At 36.7% G+C, this 7029-nt stretch overlaps 1 non-coding gene across 1 annotated transcript; it reads right to left on the reverse strand.

The window, feature by feature from the left end:
* Window positions 1-3673: 3673 nt before the first annotated feature.
* LOC132650167 (U6 spliceosomal RNA) lies at window positions 3674-3780 on the reverse strand. Its single transcript, XR_009588560.1, has one exon. It is a non-coding gene; the product is annotated as a U6 spliceosomal RNA (small nuclear RNA).
* Between the last annotated feature and the right edge of the window lie 3249 nt (window positions 3781-7029).

Genomic DNA, 7029 nt, shown 5'->3' on the forward strand with positions numbered 1-7029 from the left:
CTGTGCTGCAAATCTGTCTAAACAATTGTTGAGCTATATTTTAGGTAATTGGACTGGAGAATTCGATACTACGATGGAGCAGCTGAGAGTGGCCATTGTCACAGTAAATTCTACCAGAGTGGACGCAGGACTAGCCACAGGATTATCAGCATGGATTGCTGCAGCCATGAATCATCTGATATGATTTAAATAGTTTTAGAAAGTTAGATTAAGATGGTTTTATCAGTGGTTATGTTGAAAATCTTGAGAAACAATTTGAAGTTTAGAAACATACACTTTTTTCTTTTTTTATTGTTATCATTTATTACAAATTGTTCAATTTGTACCCCAGTTGTGGCTCCCTCCCTTGTCTTCTCCCAATCACACCCTCCCTCCCTCTGTTTCCTCCTCTAATCCACTAATAGGTGAAGTCCTCCTTCCCTTATATGGCCCTAGCCTATCAGGTCTCATCAGGACTGGCTGCATTGTTTTCCTCTGTGGCCTGGTAAGGCTGGCTGCCCGGCCCCTTAGGAGGTAACCAAAAAGCTAGCCACTGAGTTCCTGTCAGAGACAGCCCCCTCTCCACTTAATAGGGAAAACATTTGGAGACTGACTCTATGGGCTATATCTGAGCCTGGGTTTTAGGTCCTCTCTATACATTGTTCTTGTTAGGGGTAGTATTCCCTTCAGTGTCCCCAGGGTTCAGATTTTTTTTGTTCTGTTGGTCTCTTTTTGGAGCTCCTATCCCCTCCAGGACTCCCCCTTTTTTCATTCCCTGGACTCTGGCCAGTGTTTGGCTGTGAGTCTCAGCCTCTGCTTTGATACCTATAACAGCAGAGTCTTTCAGAGGCCTTCTGTGTTAGGCTCCTGCACTGTTTCCTGTCTTCTGTTTTTGATGTCTATCAATTTTGTTCTTCTGAATGAGGTTTGGGCATCTTCCACAAGGTCTTCCTTGTTGTTTAGCTTATTCTTTTTTTGTTTTTGTTACAATGTATTTACCTTGTATCCCAGCTGTAGCCCCCTCCCTCATGCCCTTCCAATCCCGCCCTCCTTTCCTGTTCTCCTCCCATACCCATCACCTAGTCCACTGATAGGTGAGGTCCTACTCCCATTCCATCTGACCCTAGCCTATCAGGTCTCCTCAGGACTAGTTGAATTGTCTTCCTCTGTGGCCTGGTAAGGCAGCTTCCCCACCATGGGGGGGGGTGATCAAAGAGCCAGCCACTGAGGTCATGTCAGAGACAACCTCTCTTCCCTTTCAAGGGAACAGACTTGGACAGATGGGCTTTATTTGGGAAGGAGTTCTAGTGCAACTCCATGCATGTTCTTTGGTCAGAGTTTCAGTCTCAGAAAAGACACCTGTGCCTAGGTTGTTTTTTTTTTTCTGTTGTTCTCCTTATGGAACTCCTGACACCTCCAGGTCTTTCATCACCCCATTATTTCATAAGATTTCCTGCACTCTACCCAAAGTTTGACTATGAGCCTCAGCATCTGCTTTGATACCTTGTTGGATAGAGTCTTTCCCAGCCAACTGTGGTGGTTCCTGTCTTCTTTCCTGTTTTCTCCCTCTTCCAATATCTATTCTGATTGCCTTTCTGGATGAGGATTGATCATATTACCCAGGTCCTCCTTCTTGCTTAGCTTCTTTAGGTGTACAGATTTTCGTATATTTATCCTTTATTATTTGTTTAATATCTACTTATAATTGAGTATATACCATGTATGTTTTTCTGTTTCTGGGATGCCTCACTCAGGAAGATCATTTCTAGTTCCCACCATTTGCCTGCAGCAATCACGATTTCCTTGTTTTAAATAGCTGAGTATTATTCATTTGTGTAAATGTACCACAATTTCTGTATCCATTCCTCCATTGTAGGACATCAGGGTTGTATCCAGATTCTGGTTATTATGAATAAAGCTGTTATGAACATGTACGAGCAAATGTCCTTGTATTCATGAGCATATTTTGGATATGTATCTAGGGGTGGTATAGCTGGTTCATGAGGTAGCAATATACTTTATTTTCTAAGAAGTGCCATATTGATTTCCAAAGTGATTTTACAAGGTTACAATCCAAGCAACAGTGAAGGAGAATTCGCCTTTCTCCACATCCTCTCCAGCATGTGTGGTCACTTGAGATTTTTATCTAAACCATTCTGATGGGTGTAAGTTGAATTTTGATTTGCATCTGTCTGATGACTAAGGACATCAAGCACTTATTTAAGTGTTTCTCTGCTATTTGAAGATCCTCTTTTGATAATTATCTAGCTCTGTACCTGATTTTTTATTTGGATTACTGAATTTGTTGTTGTTTAACTTTTTCAGTTCTTTATATATTCTGGATGTTCGCCCTCTGATATATGGTAGGTGAAGAACCTTAAGCAGTTTGTAGGCTGTCATTTTGTTCCAATGACAGTGTCCTCTGCTTTACAGAAGCTTTTTAGTTTCATGAGGTCCATTGTTGATATTAGAGCATGTGCTGTTGGTGTTCTGTTCAGGAAGTTGTCTTCTGTGCCAATGAGTTCAAGGTTGTTCCCCACATTTTCTTTTAACCGATTTAGTGTGTCTGATTTTATATTAAGTTCTTTGATCCGCTTACACTTTAGTTTTGTACAGGGTGATAAAAATGAATCGATTTGCATTTTTCTACATGTTGACATCCACAGAGACAAGCACCAGTTTTTGAAGATGCTATCTTTTTCCACTGTATGATTTTGGCTTCTTTGTCAAAAATTAATTTTCTATGGATGTATGGGTTTATTTTTGGGTCCCCTTTCGATTCCATTGATCCATCATTCTGTTTCTATGCCAGTACCATGCAGTTTTTATTGCTATTGCTCTGTGGTACTGCTTGAGATATGTGATGAGATACCTCCAGATCTGTTGTTGTCCAGGACTGTTTTAGCTGTTCTGGGTTTTTTGTTTTTCCATATGATATTGAAAATTGTTCAAGTTCTGTAAAGAATTGTGTTGGTATTTTGATGGAAATCTCATTTAATCTGTTGATTGTTTTTGGTAGAATAGCCATTTTCACTGAGTCACTACAGATCTATGAGCATGGCCTATATTTCCATCTGCTGATATTTTATACCCCTGTATACCTGGGATGAAGCTCACTTGGTCATGGTGGATGAGATCATTTATGTTTTCTTGGATTTGGTTTGTGAATATTTTATTGATTACTTTTGCATCAGTGTTCCTAACAGAGATTGGTCTGAAGTTCTCCTTTTTTGTTGAGTCTTTGTATGATTTAGTTATCAAGGTGACTTGTCTTGGCAATGTTCCTTCTGTTTCTATTTTGTGAAATACTTTAAAGAGTAATGGAGTTAGCTCTTCGTTGAAGGTCTGGTAGAATTTTGTGCTGAAACCAACTGGCGCTGGTCTTTTTTTTGTAAGGGAGACATTTGATGACTGCTTCTATTTCCTTAGAACATATAGGAATATTTAATCTACTTACCTGATATTGATTTAATTTTGGTAAATGGAATCTATCAAGATAATTGTCCATTTCACTTAGATTGTCGAATTTTGTGGTATGTAGGCTTTTGTAGTAAGACTAGTGATTGTTTAGATTTCCTCAGTGTCTGTAATTATGTCCCTCCCCCCCCTTTTTTTTTAGATTTTGCTGATTTGGATAGTTTCTCTCTGTCTTATAGTTAGTTTGGCCAAGGGCTTGTCATTTCATGGTGTCCTAAAAATTATGGAATGCTTCAAGAATTTGCATGTCATCCTTCCTCCGAGGCCATGCTAATCTTCCCTGTGTTGTTCCAATTCTAGTATATGTGCTGCCGAAGTGAGCACTTGTCTATCTTTTTTATTTTCTCAAAGAATCAGCTCTTGGTTTCATTAATTCTTTGAATTGTTTTATTTGTTTCAAATTCATTGATTTCAGCTCTGTTTGATTATTTCTAATCATCTATTCTTTTTTGGTGTGTATACATTTTTTTTTCCTAGAGCTATTAGGTGTTCTGTTAAGTAGGTTGTATGAGATGTCTCAAATTTCTTTCTGAAAGCACTGAGAGCTATGGACATTCCTCTTAGTACTGCTTTCATTGTGGCCCATAAGCTTGGGTAAGTTGTCCCTTAATTTTCACTGTATTTTAGGAAGTCTCTTATTTCTATTTTCATTTCTTCCTAACCAAGCTATCATTGAGTAGAGAGTTGTTTAGTTTCCATGTATATGTAGGATTTTTATTGTTTTTTTCATTGTTGAAGTCTACTTTTGGGCCATGTTTATCTGATAGTACACAAGGGATTATTTTCATCTTCTTGTATCTGTTGAGGTTTCGTTTGTGCCTGACTATACAGTCAATTATGAAGAAGGTTCCTTGGAGTTCTTGGAAGAAGGTAATTTTTTTTTGGGTGAAAAGTTCTCTAGAGGTTGGCATAAAAGCACATCCAAGAAAAATCCCGACATCATAGCTTCACCAGCAACCTCAAAATTCAATGTATATTTTAATTCATTGTACACACAGGAAAATATTATCAAATCTTTGCTTAACCAGTTATTAGAGGCATTTAAGGGAACCAAACAAACTCTCAAAGAAATATAGGCAAATATAGCTGAACTATAGAGTCACAGGTAGAGGTATAAATAGAGGCATATACAGAGAAAATAAACAGAAAAATTGAGTACATCATGGAAAGACATTCAAACAGATGAAAGAAAGCATACAAGATACCAAAACAGAATTGGAATCAATAAAGAAAACACAAGAAGAGAAAACCCTGGAGATGGAGAATTTAGAAAAATGATCAGGAAAAACAAAGTCAGGCATCACCAACAGAATACAAGAGATGGAAGAGAAAATCTCAGGTGCTGAAAATACTATGGCAGAAATTGATAAAACTCTCAAAGAAAAAATAAATCGGAAAAGTTCCAAACACAAAACAGTCATGAAAACAAGGATGTCATAAAAAGATGGAATCTAAGAATAATAGGAATAGATAAAAAAGAGAAGATTCCAGGTACCCAGATCCAGAAAATATTTCAAGAAAATAACAGAAGAAAAATTTCCCATCTTAAAGAAAGAGATGTCCATAAACATACAAGAGGGCTATAGAATCCTGAATAGAGTAAACCAGAAAAGAAACTCCTCATTTCACATAATAGTCAAAATACTAACTCTACAGAACAAAGAAAAAAATATTAAAAACAAAAATGGAAAAAGTCCACTAGCATATAAATGTAGACCTAGCAGGATCACACCAGATGTCTCCACATAAACAATGAAAGCCAGAAGAGTTTGGGCAGATGTCATGCAGACTCTAAAAGACCACAGATACCAACCCAGACTACAATCCCCAGCAAAGCTTTCAATCAGCATAGATGGAGAAAACAAAATATTCTGTGAAAAATAGAGTTAAACAATATCTACACAGCAACCCAGCCTTACAGAAGTTAACAGAAGGAAAACTCCAAAATGATGAAATCAGCTACACCCAAGAAAACTCAGGATGTAGATAACTTCACAACAAAATCTGAAAGAAAACAAGCATAGAAACACAGTAACAGTACTAACTCCCAATAAAAGGAACTTATATTCGTCACTTTTATCTGTCAACCTCAATGGTCTCAATTCTCCAATAAAAAGACACAGAACAGGTTGCAGAAACAGGATCCAACATTCTCCTGCATCCAAGAAACACACCTCCACCACAAATATAAATACTACCTCAGAGTAAAGGCCTGGAAAAAGGTTTTTCAAGCAAACAGACCTAGAAAACAAGTTTGAGTAGCTTCCCTAATATCTAGTAAAATAGACTTTCAACCAAAATAAATAAAAAAGATAAGGAGGGGCACTTTATTCTCATCAAAGGAACAACCCACCAGGAGGACATCACAGTCCTGCACATGCATGCCCCAAATACAAGAGCACCTGCATTTGTAAACAAAACATTATTAAAGCTTAGATCATACATCAATACCAATACCTTAATAATGGGAGACTTCAACATTCCACTCTCACAAAGTTACATATTATCTTGACAGAAATTAACTAGGGAAATAATGACATTTACAGGGGTCCTAAATGAAATGGACCTAATAGATTTCTACAGAACTTCTTATCCAAACTCAAAAGAGTATACCTTCTTGTCAGCACCTCAGTAACCTTCTCAAAAACTGACCATGTAGATAGATACAAAGAAAAGAACACTTTTAATAGTTTAGCTGGAGATTTTTTGAGGTTCATAAGCAAGAACAATACCCCAATTAGTACTGGCTGACATGACTTTTTCTCTGAAGCTGACCTGAAGGTGATGATTAATTTCTTGTACCCATTTTGATATTAGGTTCCTGATATGACTCAATAAAAAAATATCAAAGAGTAAATGTGGACCTTGAGGATTTAAACTAGAAATGGCTAATTGTTTTTATATAAATGTTTAGATTTATGATTTTTCTAAGATTTCTATAAAATTACTTTTAAGATAACTAACTGATTCTTTCTTTGTAACTGCAAATTGCAGCCTGCCAGTAAAGAGAAACTGGCAGGAAATTTTTTACCTTGTTTGCTTATAGTTTTAGTCTATAACAAGTTGTTTAGCTACAAATGTATGTGGGTTCTTTGAAATAATTTGTAAAACATTTGATAATGTGAGGGTATTGGGGAACATGTTTTTCTTACATATACTCATTGTAATTGTTCACAAAAATAGAATAGAATATAATCACGTTGTGATTTTTTTTTCTGATTGAAAGATTTTTGTGGGATATATAAACTGTGGGAAAAAATATAGTTGTTGGAGTTTTGCTCCACAAAATGTGTATGTGTGTATACGTATATATGTAAATATGGTTGGAGCTTGCTTGTTGGAGCTGTGCTCCATTTACCGAATGTGTGAATGTATAAATGTACATATGTATGTAAGTATGTATGTATGTACATATGTTTGTAAGTTTGTATGTACGTGTATGTGTATATATGTATGGGTATTTGTAAAATTGTTGAAGCTCGTTGGAACTTGCACATTGGCGCTTGTTTTGCTTTATCCAGTAACTCTAGGTGTGTAAGTCCCTCCTTTTCTTTTTTCCTTCACATTGGCCAG

Source organism: Meriones unguiculatus, chromosome X (assembly GCF_030254825.1).
Source record: "Meriones unguiculatus strain TT.TT164.6M chromosome X, Bangor_MerUng_6.1, whole genome shotgun sequence".
NCBI classification, from domain to species: domain Eukaryota; kingdom Metazoa; phylum Chordata; class Mammalia; order Rodentia; family Muridae; genus Meriones; species Meriones unguiculatus.